We start from the raw sequence: 22,946 nt of genomic DNA, 5'->3' as shown, positions 1-22,946 counted from the left end.
GTAAATAAGGCAGCAATGAATATAGGGGTGTATATACCTTTTCAAGTTACTGTTTTTGTTTTCTTTGGATAAATACCCAGAAATGAAATTGCTGGATCATACAGTAGTCATACTGTTAGTATTTGAGGACCCTCCATACTGTTTTCCATAGTGGCTGCAACCAATTTACATTCCCATTAAAAGCACAAAACATTTCCCTTTTCTCTGCATCCTTGCAAATACTTGTTATTTCTTGTTTTTTTAACATCTTTATTGGAGTATAATTGCTTTACAATGGTGTGTTAGTTTCTGCTGTATAACAAAGTGAATCAGTTATACGTATACATATGTCCCCATTTCCCCTCCCTCTTGCATCTCCCTCCCACCCTCCCAATCCCACCCCTCTAGGTAGACACAAAGCACCGAGCTGATCTCCCTGCGCTATGCAGCTGCTTCCCACTAGCTATTTTACATTTGGTAGTGTATATATGTCAATGCTGCTCTCTCACTTCATCCCAGCTTACCCCTTCCCTGCTCCGTGTCCTAAGTCCATTCTCTACATCTGCATCTTTATTCCTGTCCTGCCCCTAGGTGCATCAGAAGCATTTTCTTTTTTTTTTTTTAGATTCCATATATATGTGTTAGCATATGGTAATTGTTTTTCTCTTTCTGACTTACTTCACTCTGTATGACAGTCTCTAGATCCATCCACGTCTCAACAAATGACCCAATTTCGTTCCTTTTTATGGCTGAGTAATATTCCATTGTATATATGTACCAAAACTTCTTTATCCATTCGTCTGTCGATGGGCATTTAGGTTGCTTCCATGACCTGGCTATTGTAAACAGTGCTGCAATGAACATTGGGGTGCATGTGTCTTTTTGAATTATGGTTTTCTCTGGGTATATGCCTAGTAGTGGGATTGCTGGATCATATGGTAATTCTATTTTTAGTTCTTTAAGGAACCTCCATACTGTTCTCCATAGTGGGTGTACCAATTTACATTCCCACCAACAGTACAAGAGGGTTCCCTTTTCTCGACACCCTCTCCAGCAGTTGTTCTTTGTAGATTTTCTGATAATGCCCATTGTAACTGGTGTGAGGTGATACCTCATTGTAGTTTTGATTTGCATTTCTCTAATAATTAGTGATGTTAAGCAGCTTTTCACGTGCTTCTTGGCCATCTGTATGTCTTCTTTGGAGAAATGTCTGTTTAGGTCTTCTGCCCATTTTGGGATTGGGTTGTTTGTTTTTTTAATATTGAGCTGCCTGAGCTGTTTATGTATTTTGGAGATTAATCCTTTGTCAGTTGCTTCATTTGCAAATATTTTCTCCCATTCTGAGGGTTGTCTTTTCGTCTTGTTTATGGTTTCCTTTGCTGTGTAAAAGCTTTTCAGTTTCATTAGGTCCCATTTGTTTATTTTTGTTTTTATTTCCATTACTCTAGGAGGTGGATCAAAAAAGATCTTGCTGTGATTTATGTCAAAGAGTGTTCTTCCTGTGTTTTCCTCTAAGAGTTTTATAGTGTCCGATCTTAGATTTAAGTCTCGAATCCATTTTGAGTTTATTTTTGTGTATGGTGTTAGGGAGTGTTCTCATTTCATTCTTTTACATGTAGCTGTCCAGTTTTCCCAGCACCACTTACTGAAGAGGCTGTCTTTTCTCCATTGTATATTCTTGTCTCCTTTATCAAAGATAAGGTGACCATACATGTGTGGGTTTATCTCTGGGCTTTCTATCCTGTTCCATTGATGTATATTTCTGTTTTTGTGCCAGTACCATACTGTCTTGATTACTGTAGCTTTGTAGTATAGTCTGAAGTCAGGGAGCCTGATTCCTCCAGCTCCATTTTTCTTTCTCAAGATTGCTTTGGCTATTCAGGGTCTTTTGTGTTTCCATACAAGTTGCAAAACATTTTGTTCTAGTTCTGTGAAATATGCCATTGGTAGTATGATAGGGATTGCACTGAATCTGTAGATTGCTTTGGGTAGTATTGTCATTTTCACAATGTTGATTCTTCCTATCCAAGAACATGGTATATGTCTCCATCTATTGGTATCATCTTTAATTTCTTTCATCAGTGTCTTATAGTTTTCTGCATACAGGTTTTTTGTCTCCTTAGGTAGGTTTATTCCTAGGTATTTGATTCTTTTTGTTGCAGTGGTAAATGGGAGTGTCTCCTTAATTTCTCTTTCAGATTTTTTTATCATTAGTGTATAGGAATGCAAGATATTTCTGTGCATTAATTTTGTATCCTTTTACTTTACCAAATTCATTGTCTGCCTCCTGCCTTTAGCTGTCCTTCCCACAGTACCAGATGCCCAAGGGATGGTGGGGACCTGTGGATGAGAGGAAGCCGGAGCAGTTGTGCCCACTGTCTTGCCAGTAGGGCTGTCTGCCTGACCCCTTTCCAAGGCAGTAGCAGTCGCACCAGGACTTTTGCCCTCCTTGCCAACCTCCAGGGGTCAACAGTTGCATTCTCCATGGTCACGTTCAGTTTGGTAAAGGAAAGTGGCCAGCCTCATAAGCCAAGAGGTAAGACTGGGAAAAGGCTCAGGTAATGAGGACCCTCTGACAAAACAGAACAAGGATGCTTGATCCAAGTTTGGGAAAAGGCACCTGAGATGCCCAAGTGTGAAAGGATCCCAAGGTAGGTATGTAACTGGTGACTTGACCTCTTCTGGTCAGAACTAGTTTCTCTGAGGTGGGCTGGGGAGCCCTGTGAGCCCCTCACATGACCAGGAGCCCCATTATCGGGAAGCCCTGAGCTGCTGTCAAGAACAGGAAACACCCACTGACCTACCTCTCTTCTGATCTCTTTTCTAATACTATCACTCTGGCCCATCCTTCTAATCTTCCAAGCTCCTTCCCCACTCTGCTCGTGAGGCAAAACATGGGTGATTCTTTATCAACTGAGATTCCATAGGCTGTCCTTCCAGTATCAGCGTAGAATACTAGCTGTCCCCAGCGATCTGGTGAGTACCCACTGGGGATCCCTTGTGCTTTTGGGTCTCACCCAGTGGGAAGTCTGAGAACTCCTCTTTTTCAAACAAAAGGAGGAAAAAAAAGACACACACACCCCTGCCCTGACAGCTGTGCCACTGCCTAACAGACCAAGTTGGTCAGGAACTAATACGGCTAAGCTGCTCTGGCCTGGAGGTGGTCTCATCTCACCATCTGTGGGATGTTCTGACTGAGGAGGGGGCTGTCTCAAGCAGGGGCTGTTACAAATTCAAGGGGGACCCCCAGTTACATCAGAGTCCATGCTATCTGGATGCCTCCTATTATGGTCTTTTAAGGAATCCATTAAGTTTGATGCTGGTTCAAAATTTCCTGACCAGCAATCTTAATTGGGTCAAATCTTGTAGCATTTTCATCCCAACACATCACTCCAACTGGCACCCTTGGTAGTTGGAAACAAATCCCAGACAGAACATCTACAGTATGGGGAACCAAACATCCACCATACTGAAGGATATCCCATTAGGGTGCACCATGCAGAAGCATTTAATCTTCCTATGAAATATAGCCTGGCCCCAATACTGGCTGGGAGACGGGGAAAGTTGTCCCATCAATGGGTCACAAACTAGAGTGACCTACCTAGACTTCATTATCATGGAAGGTCAGAGAAGCCTACCCTATGAAAGGAAAGAAGCCATTTGCAGCCTTATCACTCCTAAAACTAGAAGACAATTTAGGGGTTTCCTGGGGATGGCCAGGTTTTGCCACATCTGGATCCCTAACTATGATCTAATAGCTAGGCCTTTATATGAACTATTGAAAAGAAAGGATGATGATCCTTCTGAATGGAATTCAGAATGCAAAGGGGCCTTTCAAGGATTGAGAAAGCAATTACCTCAGGCCCCTGCCCTGGCCCTCCCTGATTTAGCTAAACCCTTTGACCTTTACATTCATGAGAGAAGGGGAATTGCCCTTAGGGTATTAGCTCAAAAAACGGGGACCCCTTACTTGGGTGGTTGATTATTTCTCTAAACAATTTGATCAAACTGTTAAGGGATGGCCTCCTTGCCTACAGGCATTGCAGCTGCTGCAACTCTGCTAAAGGTTAACATTTGGTCAGCCAATCCCTTATGGACTCCATGCTGGGTTCAGGCTTTAGCAAGTTCTAAGGAAACAGAAAGGCTATCCCCCAGAAGGTTGATTCAAGTTCAGGCTATGCTTTTAGACAACCCAGTGGCTACCATAAAAACCTGTCACAAGCTAAATCCTGCCACCCTGCTACCCACAGAAACAGGCCCCTGGAGCATGGTCATATAGAAACCATAGAGATGATCCATTCCAGTCATCCCAACCTAGGAAGTGAGCCTCTCCCAAACACCAAAGAGGAATGGTTCAGATGGGAGCAGTTTTATGTGAGTGAAAAAGCCTGGTACGGTATGCAGAAACCTCCCAGGCTCAAGTCATAGAAGCAAGATGCCTACTCCCGGGGACTTCTGCCCAAAAGGTGGAGCTGATAGCCCTCACCTGAGCCTTAGAGCTTGGGCCAGGGAAGATCTTAAATGTTATGCTTACTGTGGAGAATAAACAGGTAAAACATGGCTTAAGCATATTGAAGCTCTTAGAAGCAGCACAGCTTCTAAAAAAGGTGGCAGTGATTCATTGTAGGGGGTCACCGAAAGGGGGATGCAGAGATAATAAAGAGAAACAACAAAGTGGACATAACTGCCAAAAGGGTGGCCCTAGAACCAGTAACTTGGCAACTATCCCTCGTATCTTGAAGGCCAGATCCATTCAATTATTCCTCAATCTACATAAAGGAAGAATTAGACAAAACCCAAAAATGGGGCTTCAAGAGAGATCTAGGAGGTCATGGGTGGCTAGTTAATGAACATGGACAATACTTCTTTTCACCAACTGCAGCTTGTCAAGCCATCAGGGAGGCTCATCAAGGAACTCACTACAAGAGGGAAGCCCTATATAATTGGTTAGTTGAGGTCATGGTAACTCCTGCATGAAAAGTAACAACCCCAACATAAGAGGCCCCCAGATAAGGCCTATTCAAACCAGAGGATGAGAGAGATGGAGAGATATACCAGATGGAGAGATATACCATGTTCTTGGATTGGAAGAATCAATATTGTGAAAATGACTATACTACCCAAAGCAATCTACAGATTCAATGCAATCCCTATCAAACTACCAATGGCATTCTTCACAGAATTAGAACAAAAAATCTTACAATTCGTATGGAAACACAAAAGACCCCAAATAGCCAAAGCAATCTTGAGAAAGAAAAACGGAGTTGGAGGAATCAGGCTCCCCGACTTCAAACTATACCACAAAGCTACAGTAATCAAGACAGTATGGTACTGGTGCAAAAACAGATATATAGATCAATGATACAGGATAGAATGCCCAGAGATAAGCCCACGCACATATGGGCACCAAATTTATGACAAAGGAGGCAAGAACATACAGTGGAGAAAAGACAGCCTCTTCAATAAGTGGTGCTTGGAAAACTGGACAGCTACATGTAAAAGAATGAAATTAGAACACTACCTAATACCATACACCAAAATAAGCTCCAAATGGATTAAAGACTTAAATGTAAGACCAGACACTATAAAACTTTTAGAGGAAAACAGGAAAAACACTCTGACATAAACCACAGCAAGATCTTTTTTGACCCACCTCCTAGAGTAACAGAAATAAAAACAAAAATAAACAAATGAGACTTAATTAAACTTAAAAGCTTTTGCACAGCAAAGGAAACCATAAACAAGACAAAAAGGCAACCCTCAGAATGGGAGAAAATATTTGCAAATGAAACAACAAAGGGTTAATCTCCAAAATATACAAACAGCTCATGCAGCTCAATATAAAAAAAAACAAACAATCCAGTTAAAAAATAGGCGGAAGACCTAAACAGATATTTCATCAAGGAAGACATACAGATGGCCAAGAGGCACATGAAAATCTGCTCAACATCACTAATTAACAGAGAAATGCAAATCAAAACTACAATGAGGTATCACCTCACACTGGTCAGAATGGACATTGTCAAAAAAGCTAGAAACAACAAATGCTGGAAAGGGTGTGGTGAAAAGGAACCCTCCCCCACTGTTGGTAGGAATGTAAATTGATACAACCACTATGGAAAACAGTATGGAGGTTCCTTAAAAAACTAAAAATAGAACTACCATGTGACCCAGCAATTCCACTACTGGGCATATACCCTGAGAAAACCATAATTCAAAAAGAGACATGCACCACAGTGTTCACTGCAACAGTATTTACAATAGTCAGGACATGGAACCAACCTAAATGTCCATCGACAGATGAATGGATAAAGAAGATGTGGCACATATATACAATGGACTATTACTCAGCCATAAAAAGAAATGAAATTGAGTTATATATAGTGAGGTGGATGGACCTAGAGTCTGTCATACAGAGTGAAGTAAATCAGAAAGAGAAAAACAAATACCGTATGCTAACACACATATGTGGAATCTTAAAAAAAAAAAAAAAGGTACTGATGAACCTAGTTTCAGGGCAGGAATAAAGAGGTAGACATAGAGAATGGACTTGAAGACATGGGGTGGGAGGGTGAAGCTGGGGTGAAGTGAGAGTGGCATGGACATATATACACTACCGAATGTAAAATAGTTGGCTGGTGGGAAGCAGCAGCATAGCACAGGGAGATCGACTCGGTGCTTTGCGATGACTTAGAAGGGTGGGATAGGGAAGATGGGAGGGAGGCTCAAGAGGGAGGGGATATGGCGATATGTGTATGCATATGGCTGATTCACTTTGTTGTGCAACAGAAACTAACATGGTATTGTGAAGCAATTATACTCCAGTAAAGACCTATTAAAAATAAATTAAGTGCACTCAAACTCATGTATGGTAGACCCATTCCCCAAGCCCAAGAGAAGGGACACCTTAACCCCCTTGAAATGGAACAACTCAGTATGCCCTCCAGGTAGAAGAAACCATTAAAGCTCTCACAGAATATGGTAACTGGGTTAGAGCAGCCCTAACTTGGCCTTACATCCCTTCCAGCCAGGAGACTGGTTGAAGTTAAAAACGTGGAAAACCAGTGGCCTGCAAGACCGGCTCACTTTTTTTTTTTTTTTTTTTTTTTTTTGCGGTACGCTGGCCTCTCACTGTTGTGGCCTCTCCTGTTGCGGAGCACAGGCTCTGGACACGCAGGCCCAGTGGCCATGGCTCACGGGCCCAGCCACCCCACAGCACGTGGGATTCTCCCGGACCGGGGCACGAACCGGCGTGCCCTGAATCGGCAGGCGGACTCTCAACCACTGCGCCACCAAGGAAGCCCCCAGCTCACTCTTGAGTGGAACAGACTCCACTTGGTGATCCTAACCACCCACTCTGCCCCGAAACTGCAGGGGGTCACTCCGTGGGTGTTTCACACTCCAGTGAAGAGCATCCCAACCTTCGGAGAGACAACCTGGGGCAACAGACCCCCTTGACTACTCTCTCTGACCTGAAGCTTCTCTTCCCAAAAACAACAAAAGTGACCAGGGAGATTCAGGCCATGGCAGTGAGCCTCCACCTCAGGGCACACTTTCACCTACAGACAAAAGACCTAGAAACCTAAATTTTTAGGAAAAATTTGACATGTGAGCATTATTCTCTTGCGAATATTTGGTCCATGAATCTTTAATTGTCTGGTGTCCTTGTCTGCAAAAGGTTAGAGAAATGGTGGTCACTTGCAATACTGTCAGGGTTGAGACCTGATGATAATCAAACACATCTAAAGGCAGCTGGGAGAAATTCCAATCCTCTACCTGCGGCTATGATGATGCCCCAAATCAGCAGGGACCTGCGCCCCTCAGCACCCCTCAAGGATGAGGAGCAGGACAAGAGACAAAGGAGGGATTAGTCACTGGCAAAGTTCATTAATAATTCCCGGGTAATAAAAATAGAATCTGGGTAATAAAATTAAGTCTAACCTTTTTTCGCTTTTCCTTTGTGCTTTGTCTAGTTCCACTTGCTCGTAGAGTGCGGCGTGCAGAGGCCTTGCCCTGGGCGCTGCAGACCAGAGCTCCTAGTGCAAAATGGCTACGCCGAGCCTCAGCTCCGTGGGCGCGTGGAGACCTGCTGTTCCGGGCACCCAGTTCAAGATGGCGGCGGCGGCAGCAGGGCCACGTGCAGAGACGCTGCGCGGCACCGAGACCTGCAGCGTGAGCAGCACAGCTGTGCACGACCTGCAAGAACGCCGCCCCCTTTTGCTGCCGAGAACCCTATGAAGTAGCTGCGTCCACAGCCTGTGTGGACAGCCTATTCTCTAGAGCAGGAGCTCCCACCTCTCCATTCTTTGATCAAAGAATAAAGATTTCGGGGCTTCCCTGGTGGTGCAGTGGTTGAGAGTCCGCCTGCCGATGCAGGGAACACAGGTTCGTGCCCCAGTCCGGGAAGATCCCACATGCCGCGGAGCGGCTAGGTCCGTGAGCCATGACCGCTGAGCCTGCGCATCTGGAGCCTGTGCTCCGCAACGGGAGAGGCCACAACAGTGAGAGGCCCGCGTACCGCAAAAAAAAAAAAAAAAAAAAAAGAATAAAGCTTTCCTTTGCTTCTGAACCAAACTTACTCTCGTTCTATTGGCTGTAACAACACGGGCCAGAAGGACCCTTGCTGGGGACCAACTCGGGAGGGCCCATTACAGGGGTACAGTTTTCTTTCAATGCGACCACACAGTCCTTTGCTTCCACATCTCCAGAGACACACTGGGCTTTTTCAGTGGTATAGAAACTCCGTTTCTCGCTTGGCTTCACTGAGGCATCCATTCCCTCATTGAGAGAGGGACAGAATGCACAGAACACCAAAAACTCTCCAAATAAATCCTGTTTCTTCCTTTACAACTTCAGTCTTTTTATATCCTTAGGTGGGGTGATGGGTTAGGGGTCCACAAACTGTTTTTACTTACTGCTTTGGCAAATCCTTCCTAGATGGTCTAGCTTTAACTAGAAGTGCCATGAGCTTTAGCTCTTATTGGCCATTGGGCCTTATCCAAAATTGAGGCAGAAATTGTGCCATATTAACATCCTATTGCATTGACTACACAGTGTTTGCATTCTGGCACAGTGAGAAGCAAAACACTGCAATTTATAAAAACTAACTGCATCTGCTACTTCTTTTTATCTTACCAGGGGAATGTCATAGTTCATCTCAGGGAAGATGGATTTTTTTTACTTATTTAGGAAAACAATCTGAAGGACATCTTTCATTTGAAAAGGTGATTCTGGCAGTTCAGTAAGAAGGGGAAACAAAGAGAGTGCTGATGTGTTGTGCTCAATAGGTGAGAGGGATCCTTGAGTTTCCCAGGAAAGACGGGCAAAAGGGGCCTGGAAAAGGATCTCAGTGGGGAGCTGTGAAGTAGTCTGGTAAGAGAGAGGGCCTAGTAGCCTATTGGGAGGTCATGGCCTAAGGAGAAAGGATGATTAATGACAGGGATGGTCAAGGAAATTTTAAAACAAGGATGCCTAACATTAACTGTTGAAGTGTTTTGCCCCAAGCCTTTATTAAGAGTAGGCTATAGATAGTAACCTTGTGTTAGAGGTGTCTTTGGGAAGTTAAAGCAAAAAAGGTCTTGTGCAATGTTTGGGATGATGTTAAACACAGGAAACAAACAGACCAAGTGGGAGCAGGAAATTAGAATGAGAGTTGACCATGAGAGGTGAGTCTTGGGAAAGGCACTAGTCTTTCCATCGTGTTGGACTGAAGGGTTGGGGCACTTAAATTTTTTTCATTAAAGAATTGCAAAAAAATCTTAAACTGTTTTCAGTAATTATTGTACAATATTTGTGATAGTGTGGATATTGTGACTCTGAATCTGCTCTTATTCTGAATTTGTGTACTGTGGGATAAATGGGATATGGGTATTACAGGATAATGTATGAACTCATTTGAAATTTATCTTTAAAAGTATTGCTGGCTCGGTCCACTGAAAAGTTATAAACCGTGACTAAGCCAATAGCAATGAGCACCCCTAGTACCCAGACTGTGATCTCTAAATACATTTTGCATTAAGGGGAGATAAGGGTCTTTGAAGAAATGGCTGGTTCTAGGTCTAGGGCAGGAACTGTAGACCCCAGAACGGACAGCCAAGAGGAATTCAAAGACTACTAGGATTCTATCCAAAGGACTGAGGAGTCAGACTGAATAGGCTCCTACTGGTTAAAAAAAAAAGAAAGAGATTGAATATCCCTAAGATTCATAACTGCTGCAGTAGAATAATATTCATCAAATCAAAACATGTATATCCATGAAGTCATCATGATACAAAATAAAACAAAAACTAAAAAAAAAAAAAAAAGAAAGTTTGAAACACACTCAGAAACAGCAATGAGATCTTGGTTACCCATCACTCAGTTTCAAAAACCACTGAGCCATTAAAAAAATATCTAAGGAAAAATTGAGTTCATAAGGATAAAGGACGGGGAGCAAAAACAGGGAAGGCTCTTCTGGGTTGCAGTTGCAAAACAGGAGATTGGGAAGCTATCATGAGGTTCTAGGAGTAGTGGTGGGGTGAGCTCCTTCACATCTCAATAACTTTCCTATGGGAGATCTATTACCTCTAGAAGACTTTTCCCAAGAAGTAATTCCAATGTCCCTTAATCTCACCCAGTACTAACAATTTACTTGAGAAAGATGTGTTTTTGTTCATTTTGTCAGATGCATTTGAGTTATCAGTGTATGTATGCATTATCAGTGTTATGTGTTATCAGTGTATGCATTTGGTAAGGCATTGCATAGAGTACACAGTAGTTTTTGTTTGTTTGTTTTTGTTTTTGCCCGAGCTGAGCAACTTGTGGTATCTTTGTTCCCCGACCAGGGACTGAACCCAAACCATGGCCATGAAAGTGCTGAGCCCTAACCACTGGACCACCAGGGAATTCCCAGAGTACACAGTAGTTTTTAAAAGTTCTTCAATTTTCTCCAGATCCCTGGAAAGTCACTTTATCAGTTAGGATTTTTTTTCAGTATCCTGAAACTGGTTTAAACAAACAAACAAAAAAATACATTGGTTATCTTGCATTTCAAGAAGTCCAGAGGCAGAGTAGTTCCAGGCCTAATTCAGTGGTTCTGAACATCATCAAAGATCCAGGCTCTTTCAGTCTTTTCATTGTGCCAATGTCAGTGTTTTGACTTCCCTTATCTTTGCCCCTCACGTTTACAAGATGGCTCTAGCAGATCCAGGCATCACATACTCACATGGCAGTATCCACAGGAAGAGAGAGGAAGAATTTTTCCTTTCTTGTGTTTTATTAGAGAAGACAAGCATCCATAGACATCCCCAACAAATTTACTACCAGAGCCTGTTGGCCCAGATGGAGTCACATTTTTATGTCCTAGCTACAAGGAAGGCTGGGAAAGTATCCAGTGTTTTAAAATTTATTTTAGAAAGTCGGCGCTGCCTAAGGAAGATGTAGGTTGGTAATGGCTATAGTGGGCAACCATCAGTGTCTGTTACCATCATTAAAAATATATATATGATTAAATAAGGGTATTTATTTCTATTGCATGCTAATGTACTGAGCACCTGTGGTGTTCAAAGCAATGATGCCAACATGGTGCCCTTAAAGTTACTGTGCAAGAACAGCAAGTCCCCAAGTAATGCACGGTAGAGTGTTTATACCAGAGAAGGTCATGTTGTGGAGAAAAGAACCCAGGATTGGAAGTCAGAAGACTGAGACTGTAGACCTGGTTTTTCCCTTGTCCAGCCTGACACCTGTGCAAAGTAATTCAATCTTTAAAAGTCTTGAATCTGTAATTATCTGTTAAATAGAGGTGTTTTTCTTGCCTTGAAGTGATTTCTCTTTATTCCAATAAGACTTCAATTTTCCTTGATTGCTTGCTATCTTGGTGGGTCTGTTGCCTGCCCTACTCCAGGCAAAGGGAAGGCAGAGGATCCCAGTTTGGCCAACTAAAATCTTCTCTTGAATCTGAATCTGTTTTTACCTACTGCCCTCTTTCTCTGCTCTACTTTAGAGAAAAAGTCCTCAGATGTTTTTTCCTTCTTCTTTCCCATTTTCTCTTGAACCCTCTCCCATTGGCTTTTTGCTCCCACTGTATGATCCAAATAGCTCTTCATTGCCACCCACATCAACGTGTTGCTAAATTCAATAGCTAATTCTATCTTATTGACCTATAGCTTTCATTTGGCACAGAGGATCTGTCTCTCCTCCTTGAAACATTTTCTTCACTTGGCTTTCAGGATACAGTTCTATTCTGGTTTACTTCCTATCTTGGGTTGGACCCCTCCCCTAGGTTCTGGATTTTATATATCCAACTGCTGCCCAGGATGTCCACTTGGATGTTTAACAGCCATCTCAAATTAATCTGTCCCAAACAAAAGTTCTAATTCCTATCCCAACTTCCATGTCAACCTCCTGCCATGTAACCTGCTCCACCTCATCAGGATTAATAAAAATTCTGTCATCTGGACACCACCTGATTACTTTTCTTTAAATATTAAAAAAAGATCCTCTTGGGGCTTCCCTGGTGGCACAGTGGTTGAGAGTCCGCCTGCCGATGCGGGGGACACGGGTTTGTGCCCCGGTCTGGGAAGATCCCACATGCCGCAGAGCGGCTGGGCCCATGAGCCATGGCCGCTGAGCCTGCGCGTCCGGAGCCTGTGCTCTGCAATGGGAGAGGCCACAACAGTGAGAGGCCCGCATACCGCAAAAAAAAAAAAAAAAAAAAAAAAGATCCTCTTGTCTTCTTGCATTTTTTCCATGTGAATTTTTAAAATTTAGAATTATTTAATTAGGGTTTAAAGAGCTCTTTGGGAATATTTCTCACAACTACATTCAATATGTAACATAATTTGGAGAAAATGAACATCCTTACAATAATGAGTCTTCCTTAACCCATTCAGGAACACAACACAGCTCATCACTGGAATGCATTCAATTTTGATGGTCAAATTATTTGTCAAATAAAAATTTCTTAATACAAATACTGGTTTTTCCTATATTTATGATTGAAATTTTGTTAATAGGGTATAATACACCCTTTATCTTTAAAAGAGCTTCTAAAAAGAAAATTACCATCATAATGAATATTACTGTATTTTTAAAAAAAGAAAGCAAGTATTCAACGAGTAAATTTTGCTTCTTTTATGTTTAAATAACATCTTCTCATAACTTCAGTACGTTTTCATGCATCTTTGACTCCTCTTTCTATTTTATGTCTGTATCCAGTCAAATTCCATGTCTTAGGGAACCATTCTGAAATATTCTTTATCTTTCTCCTGTTTCCATTTCTGATGCCACTAATCTAACTCAAGCACCTGTTTTTTGCAAGCTTGGCTTAAATAACTATGACTGTCGTTTCCTCGTTGCCTTCCCTCCCCGCCCCCCACTTTCCTACAGTCCTTATTTGTCCTAAATGCTACTGACATGCTAATCTTTAAATACTACTTTTATTGAGGTGTCCCTTCTCCATTAGCCTTCAGTCATCCTGCAGCATGGTGTCCTAGCATTCAATCTCCATGATCCAGTGCTGAGAACAAAGACAATACACCAAAGATGGAGCTGTAGATAAAGGGAAAAAACCTGGGTCCTTTATGACATTGTTGAGCCCCGGATCCGTTTAGCCTAGACGTCTTGCTATACAAGGTAACAGTTTTCCTTACTGTTTAAACCAAATTGAGTTGGGATTTCCTGGTATTTGCAGCAACAGTCATCCTAAGTGATACAGGACCTCACACCAGTGCTGGTGAGCTGTGTGGCACAGCAGAGACTACATGGAAAGAGCCCGCCTTACTAGGTTCCCAGCCTGAATTAAGCACAGCTGGTAATCAAACCATGGGCTTGGGCAATAAGAAGATGAACAGGACGTTTGAATAGCTCTAACAAGGAAACCTTTCTCAAAAACCCCCATGTCTCACTGGCCAGGAACAGGATGATCATGAGTGCAGTGGTGCTGGAGAGTTGACTACAATGGCCACCACATTTGTATTTAACTGAATGGATAGTCATACATATTGTTCTGTTGAATTCTTGCTTTTAAGAATCTTAACATGTCTGATTCATAATTTCATAGGTCTTTAAAACTGGTAGCTAAGTGCTGTGGTTCCCAAACATGGCTGTTCACTCATGTGAACCCAACAAAATACAAAACTGAGCAAACTCCCTTCCTCCCAAAGGTCCTGATTTATAGATCTGATTTAAGATCTATAAATTTAAGATTCTAGGAATCTGTCTTAAAAACACTTCTCAAGGTTTGGCAACTACTCCTTTGGATTTTACCTAGTCCAGTCACCTTTTTCGCACATGAGAGAAACTGAAAACATGAGAGGTTCAAGCGACAGGAGTGCTTTTCCCATCTTTCCAGGTATAAGCTTTCTCGGGTGTCAGAGAGTCATCCTTGGAAAGCTCCATAACGGATTCAACTGAAGAACAACACACACACACACACACACACATGGTTTTTCTTATCTTTTTCCTCTTTCTTCTACAAAGGAGAGAGTAAACAATATCAGATTAATTGCTTAATTAAAGGATCTGGTTAGAATCTAGTTAAGGGAGATTTCATTTAAGTCAGAGCAACAATGACTTACGTTTTCTGCTACAGACAGTGCCAGCGAGCAAGCAAATTGCTTTTATCAGTACAAGTTGAATTTATCTCAGCAGCTTCCTTTTAGTTCTTCAAGAAGGAAATATACAAATTTTGCCAACTTAAAAAAATCTCATAATCACTTATTTGGAGCTAAAGTTGTTTGATGGTCATGCTTCATTGTGCAGATAGTGTCTCTCTCTTTTTTTAACCTCCCAAATCATTGGCAGTGTTTAAGAAAAGGAATTCTATAAACCTTTCTGTGATACTTATTATTATTTTCTGATTTTTAAATCTCTTTTCCTTCACAATAAAAGATTGTTTAAACTTATCAAAATCACTTTGATTTTACACCTACAGTCGGATCCTAACATCTCGATTTTCGACACTTATAAATGCTTTAATAGATACATGGACAGTAATTTAGTTTGACTTAAATGTAATAATCGAGCCCATTTATCTAGGCTGACAAGATTTCATTTCCTAATGATCTTTTATTGTAAATTTATTTGATTTCCTTTAATATATTATCTCATTTCTCATCGCCTTTCCTTTAGAAAAAATATGAATAATTTCGTATGGAATTATGAAGACTTGGCCTTGAGCTGACAGCTCTGAGAAGCACTGAATATCTCCACCCTTTTAAACAAATTACAGACTTTGATAACAAAGTCCCAAGAAGAAGGGAACGTTAGTTTATCAAGAAGTTATTCTAAAAGACACCAAGGATTGTATTTCCAGGGGCTCTTGTTTCCTTTGCAAGAATGGGAACCAAAATAATTAGGCCAATCTGAGTCCAGTTCTATATTTTCAACTGCCTACTTGAACTGTGAGTATCCCACAATTTATGCTCAACATTTGATTATAAAACCAAACTTACCTTCTTTTCTCCAAAATGACTGCTCTTCCTACTTTTTTATTTCCATTAATTATACCACCATCCATTCAGTCTCAAGCGGAAAATTTACAAGACATTTTGGAGACCTCCCTCTTTCCAAAACAGTCAACCTATCACAATGTCTCAACTCCCATAAATTCCAAATAGTTCTCAAAACTGTCCCCGTTTCTCCATTCTTTCTGCTATTGTCCTCATGATTCTTGTCTCTACAATCATTACAACTTCGTACTCGGTTTCCCTGCCTCTAGTCTCACCCCACACCGCTCATCATCCATGCCAGTGCACAGGTTATCCTTAGGGAAATACCAGTCTGACTTAACTCCCTAGCTGAATAGTCTGCATTGGCTCCCTACTGCCTACAGAACTAACTCCACAGTCCTCAGCAAGGCATAAGCAGCCCTTCAGGATCTGGTTCCAGCTTAGTTTTCCAACTTCATCTCTTGTCACTCTTTACTCATACCTCCCCTCCTGCCTCAAACTCCTCTCCATCTTTAAAGAGTAAACTTGAGTATCACTTCCTCGGATGATGCCCCAGCACAAGTAACCTCAGTCCCCACTGCACTTCTATACGCTGTGCGTGCCTCTAAGGTACTATTTACTCATGGCTGTAATTATTCAATTGTCCCTCTCCCTTACTGGTCTGTATGATCCTCAAGAGGAAGCATTGTATTCTATTTGTTGTTTCCTCAGTTCCTAGTGCAATGTTTGGCATAATAATTACATAATGGATATTCACTGAATGAAGAGTTGAAAGACTGAATAAACTCCAAAGGGCTGTTTAATTATTTCCTTTTGCAGGATGTCTTATTGTTGTCTCTGTGAAGCATAACTGAAATTTGCTATTTATTATAATTATATTTGTTGAAATGGAATTTGATCTCACAATTCTACAGTAGAAAGAAATGCCAAAATAAGATGCAATTTAGAAACCTATAGTTGTAGTATAAATGTAGGCTGTTTGCAATTTTGATAATCTTTTAAAGACTTTGTTGCAAAATTATATTTTCTTTTTCTTCCCAGCCCCACCCCTTCTATAAACACCCTACACATTTGTTTATGTTGCAGAGAAGCCTTCCGTATTGGTTTTTCCCCCCAGCTTTATTGAGATATAACTGACAAATAACATTGTGTAAACTTAAGGTGTACAATGTGGTAGTCTGATATACACATATATTATGAAATGATTATCAAAATAAGGTTAGGTAACACATCCGTCATCTCACATAGTTACCTGTGTGTGTGTGTGTGTGTGTGTGCTGAGAACATTTAAGATGTACTCTGTTAGCAAATTTCAAGTATACAGTACAATACTGTTAACTACCTTACTGAGTTTTGCAAGTCTTTCATTTCTGCAGAATCAGGTTGGTAAGCATCCTTTCCATTACTCCCAGGATGTGAGGCAACTTGGATAAACACATGCCATCATAATGCTGTAGGTTTTTCTGTGAATGGATAGACAGCACCATGAAAATCTACTTATTTACTTATATCCCATCTTGTTTAAACAGATTTAAAACAGTTGATAGTTTTATTTCTTTGTTTGTTTGTTTATTTATTGCCTGCACCATGTGGCTTGTGGGATCTTAGTTCCCTAACCAGGGATCGAACCCAAGCCCAGGCAGTGAGCACGCTGAGTCCTAACCACTGGACCACCAGGGAATTCCCTACTGTAACCTTTTAAAAGGTCAATGTCCAGATCCACCTGTCATTCAGCTGAGTTTGGGGATTACGTAATACCCACTTAAGAGTTGAGTAGGAAGGCTGAGAGATTTCCAGTAATGGTAAATAAAGTCCTTATTTTCTTTTGGTTCTCAGCCTTTCAGTTTGCTTTAAGGAAACCTTAAATTTGGAAAACCAATAGCAAAACTAGTTTAAGCGTCATATACCTGAGAGATCCCAAAGGTTTCCTGTGTAGTTGTTTTTCAATTTTTTTAATTAAAATTTTCTTTTTTTTCAGTGGTAGCTTGAATGTAAGATGGTTTAAGTTATTCATAGAAGGGCACTGCATACTATAAAAGCCTGGGAAATAATTAATGTGACAATAAATTTTTCTTCCTTAAAAACAAATATACACTTTTGTGTCTGACTTTCTTCTCTCAACATTGTATCTTTCAGTTCATCCATGTGGTTGAGTATAGCAATAATTTATTCTTGTTATTGTTGTATAATATTCCATTATATGAATATCTCAAATATATGACATTTATTTATCTATTCTACTGAAAATGGATATTTTGGGTCTTTATAATTTTTTGCTATTATGAAAAAAGCTGTTTTTGCTATTATGAAAAAGACATTTTTATCCATGTCTTTGGGTAGATGCTCTCATTTCTCTTAGGGACATATATATAGAAAGAGGACATGTTGGGTCACAGCACATAGAACTCTAGCTGCAAAGGAATCTGGGAAATGTCTCAATTTCCAGCATCCATAGTACAAGAAGTTATGCCAGAGGGCTTAGAGATGATATTGGATGAGCCATTAGGCAGATTCTGATACAAAAATTAAAGAGTGGGCTAGGAAACAGAGTAAAAAACACAAGCCAGGGCTGCTTTGGAGGCCTAGATGACAGAAGCCAACTCATATTTCTTGTAAGGATATTGCTCTTCCTTTTTAGGATAAAGATTTAAAGTCTTGGAAGAGTGTCTAGTTGGCAAAGATCCAGCCATCTGTCCATTTCTTGGATAGGAGAGGATTGGACTGACTGTCTCACCAAAGCAGCATGCAATGGAGAAGTAGTTCCCCAAAAGGAAATGGGATGCTATTGCCAAGGTGAAGGGATATGCACTTTGAAGTAAAAATCCACAAGTGCCCAGAGTTTAAAAAATAAGGAATGAGGGCTTCCCTGGTGGTGCAGTGGTTGAGAATCTGCCTGCTAATGCAGGGGACATGGGTTCGAGCCCTGGTCTGGGAGGATCCCATATGCCGTGGAGCAACTAGGCCCGTGAGCCACAACTACTGAGCCTGCGCATCTGGAGCCTGTGCTCCGCAACAAGAAAGGCCGCGATAGTGAGAGGCCCGCGCACTGCGATGAAGAGTGGCCCCCGCTTGCCACAACTAGAGAAAGCCCTCGCACAGAAACGAAGACCCAACACAGCAAAAATAAATAAATAAAAAATAAGGAATGATATTTTGAATATCTAAATTACTTTTCATACATTCTCCTTGAGAGCCAACATCCCCATGAATTATAACAGTTAGACAAAGGAGACTTAAGAGGTATTTTATAGGATCCGGTATATTGTAGTATAATTTACATACAGTAAGCTCACCTGTTTTTAGGTGTAGAGCACTATAATCAAGATATGGAATATTTCCAGACCCCCCAAAAATACAACAAAAGGGGGGACAAAGGATATGAAATATTTCCTTCATCCCCAAAATTCCCCGTGTGTCCCTTCCCTCATCCCTAGCCCCAACCCTAACCCCTGGCAACCACTGATTTGATTTCTGTCCCTACAGTTTTCCCTTTTCCAGAATGTTCTATAAGTACAAATATATAGTATATAGCTTTTAAGTCTGACTTCTTTCATTTAGCAAAGAGATCATTTTGTTCAGTGGATTTGAATCTCTTTCCCCCTCCACTAGCAACACTTTTTCCCCAAACAAACTTTTATGCAGAAACTTAACATTTGAGACAGACAGAAGTGGATATTGCTTTCATGAAATCAGGGTGAGGAGCCCAAGTCCCAGGCTCTTTCTGATGAAGGACATTGTAATTTACTCATGGAATTTTATTTATCCCATGTATCTCACAGTTACAATCAGTTCAGAACCTCTGTGCTTTTTCAAAGTAGGTTTCTCGTTGCAGAAATGTTCATGGGGCATTTCCCATGGAGGAAGACATGGCCTGGGAAAACTATCAGAAATGCTAAAAGATTTCTAGCCCTTAAATTAAATTATGGATTCTTACTTATTTAGTTGATTTTCTTGCTAAAAATGTTCAGTTCAGGTCCACTAGGTGTCAGTTGCCATCTCTCACATCTTTTTAAACCTGCTTCTTATAAATACCACTGTTAACTACTAAAATGGCAAGTGCTCAGATACCGCTCTATCCAAACAAACCTGAAAGGAAGACTCCTGAAGATGTGGCTTCTAGACCCGTGCTGTCCGATGTGGTGGTCGGTCATCAGCCATACCAGGCTACCACTGAACACTTGAAATGTATCAAGTCCAAATTAAGATGTGCTTTAAGTACAAAGTACACACAAGATTTAGTAGACTTAGTAAAAAAAAAGAATGTAAAAATAACTCCTTAACAATTTTTATATTAATTGAAATGATATCTTAATATTATTGTGTTAACAAAGTATGTTATTAAAACTAATTTCTGCCTTGTAAGGTGTGACTATGAGGCAATTTAAAATCACGTGTCGGTCTTATTTATGGCTTGTATTATATTTCTATGGGACAGCACTGAATAGACAGATTGCTGACTGTGCATTTTCCCAAGAAGGACCCCAGATACACACTTCTCCAGTCTGGATCTCAGCGATCACAAGAGACCCAGGCCAATTCCATGTTTTGGAAGCTTAGTAAGTTAAAAAATGGGAAATGTGGGCTTCCCTGGTGGCGCAGTGGTTGAGAGTTCACCTGCCGATGCAGGGGACATGGGTTCGCGCCCCGGTCCGGGAAGATCCCACATGCCGCAGAGCGGCTGGGCCCGTGAGCCATGGCCGCTGAGCCTGTGCGTCCGGAGCCTGTGCTCCGCAACGGGAGAGGCCACAACAGTGAGAGGCCCATGTACCGCAAAAAAAAAAAAAGAGAAACACCAAAAGTACAGTTCCACAAATGGTTTTATATTTTCATATTGCAAAATTTCATATTTAACACAGCAACACTTTTAATATAAAAAAATGCATCACAATGTAACGTACTGTACCAGCCATAAGATAACTGTAAGTTTATAAAAAAGAAAGCAGTAAAGGTGATGTGGTCCAGTTACAGAGGACAATTTGAAAGTCAGTAAAGGAACTTCTTTCCATCTCTTGATTTGCTTTTGTAAATTCTATTTATGATCTTATTTGGAGATGACATCAGAAGTCTAAACTGGAGGTCCTTTGCGAATATGAGGTCTGAGCCAAATGGTCTACCGGCCACCACCACACTCCACCCCAGTGGTTGGTTGTCTTTCTTTTCATCTTTCTTATACATCTGCAACTTGTACCTTCTATGTGCCAGGTACTCTGCCTTATACTTTACAGTGTTACTTTGAACGCTTACAACAACCTGCAAAAGAGGTGCCATTGTTAGAGAGTGAAAGGGTGACTGCTAATTCTACCCCAAACTCCTCTCAGCTGTAATGTCCTTTGAGGGGTGGGGTGATGGACGTTTTGGACAGAAAAGGATAATAAATAACAGAGGAAAGGAGTGACAAGAAATGAATCCCCTGCTGCTTGTCTACATACAACTAAGCAATCCTTCTCACCCATGTGGCATCCAGACTCACCTAGAAAGCTATTTTTCAGGAACTGTTTGCTTGTGTGTATGCTAGACTGGCCCAAATTGGAGGCATTTTAAAACTTATTATCTGGAAGAGCAGGAGGAAAGCTATCGCTGGTGCCTTTCACGAGAGCGCCACCTCCTCGCTACAGATTACCACTTCAAACCCCGCAACAGGCGGATGAAGCTTTGCCAACTGGGTTCTCAGGCTCTTATTCTCCTCCATGTATATGCCCTTTATGCCTGTTAAGTCGGTCTTTGTTTGTGACTATGTCAGTCGGAGCCAAGGGAGTTTCTTTTTTCTCTGTGACTGGAACCACGGTGAGACATTCTCTGCAATCCAGCACGTGATACACTTCAGCGCAGTGTGGGCAGAAAACAAGGCGGAGGGAGCTCTTGAATACGCTTTTCACCTGGTTTAAACAAGAGCTTTGATTTCCCCTTGCTCTTAATCATTATAGAGCTTGAAGTGAAGGCAGGATTCATAGAGCTGTTTAAGAAAAAACAACACTGTTATAGGATGCTTGGATTTTAACACTCAAAATTATGGCTGAGACGATCCCACAGCACTTCTGGAAAATGGTAGAATTCTGGGTGGTTTTTTAGCTTCGGCAGATTTTCTGTTCTTTTCTAATGCACCTCTATATGTTGGCTACTTATAAAAGGTAACCGAAATTTATGAATTTTCTTCATAAAACTGGAGCTGGTTGGGAAAGGCTTCTCCTCTTACATGTTTATTGCGCTTCTACTGTGTGCTGTGCAAAGGCAAATAAGGTCTTTGCTCTCCAGCGGCTGGAAGTCAAGGGGAGGCGTGAGAAAGTGGACAAATGCAATAGGGCTCCCAGGTGGCCTGCTGCATCTTGAAGGACAGGTAGTATTAGGTAAAGAAGAGTGGGTAGAGGTTTTGTTTGTTTTTTTGTTTGTTTTAATAGACCTTATTTTTAAGAGTAGTTTTAGGTTCACAGCAAAATGAGCATAAGGTACAGAGATTTCCCATATGCCCCTTACCCCCAGGTACATAAACCTCCCCCATTATCAACATCCCCACCAGAGTGGTGCATTTGTTACAATCCATGAACCTACACTGACACATCATTATCACCCAAAGTCCATTGTTTACATTAGGGTTCATGCTTGCTGTTATACATTCTATGGGGTTAGACAAATGTATAATGACACGTATCCATCATTATAGTATCATACAAAGTATTTTCACTGTCCTAAAATCCCCTGTGCTCCACCTATTCATCCCTTCCCTCTGCCCCCACACCTCAGCCCCTGGCAACCAGTGATCCTTTTACTGTCGCCATAGTTTTGCCTTTTCCAGGATGTCATATAGAGTTGGAATCATACGGTAGCCTTTTCAGATTGGCTTCCTTCACCTAGTAACATGCATTTAAGGTTCCTCTGTGTCTTTTCATGGCCTGATAACTCACTTCTTTTTAGCACTCAATAATATTTCATTATCTGAATATGCCACAGTTTATTTATTCATTCACCTACGGAACACCTTGGTTGTTTCCAAGTTTTGGTATTTTAATTAGATAGAGTAGAACTTGTAAAGGCACAAGGCGATGAGAGCAGACCCCTTTTGGAAACCTCTAAGTGGCATATAGAGTGTTGCATGGATGCTGACAGAGAAGACTCATCCTTCATCTGGAGGCTCATTCCAAAACCACAGTGTGGATCCTATAAGTCTGGTGGCACTTCCATCATTATAATGTGTCACCTCGTAGATCTTGCCTGGAAATAGATATAGTAATATCCTATATATGTATGATTCACGAGTTTATTCGGTTAATTTTATAATCTTACTTAAAAGTCTATTAGGATGACTTTCAGTTATGGGTTATGTTATCAAAATCAAGTCAAGGGAAATAGTAACTTGTGGGTTTGCATACAGTTTGGCCTTCTTATGACTCAAGGAACTGCGTGGTTTTGGTTTTTGGTGAGTGTCCATTGCATATTTTGGACAGGAGCCCGACTTCAGAGGTTGGTGATGGTGGTGGTAATCTGTCCAATTTAGCTGAATTCTGATGAGCCACCCTTTATTTAGGAATGAACTAAATAATAAAG

Source organism: Mesoplodon bidens, assembly GCF_964165515.1.
Source record: "Mesoplodon bidens genome assembly, chromosome: 1".
NCBI classification, from domain to species: domain Eukaryota; kingdom Metazoa; phylum Chordata; class Mammalia; order Artiodactyla; family Ziphiidae; genus Mesoplodon; species Mesoplodon bidens.
This window is presented reverse-complemented; position numbering follows the sequence as displayed.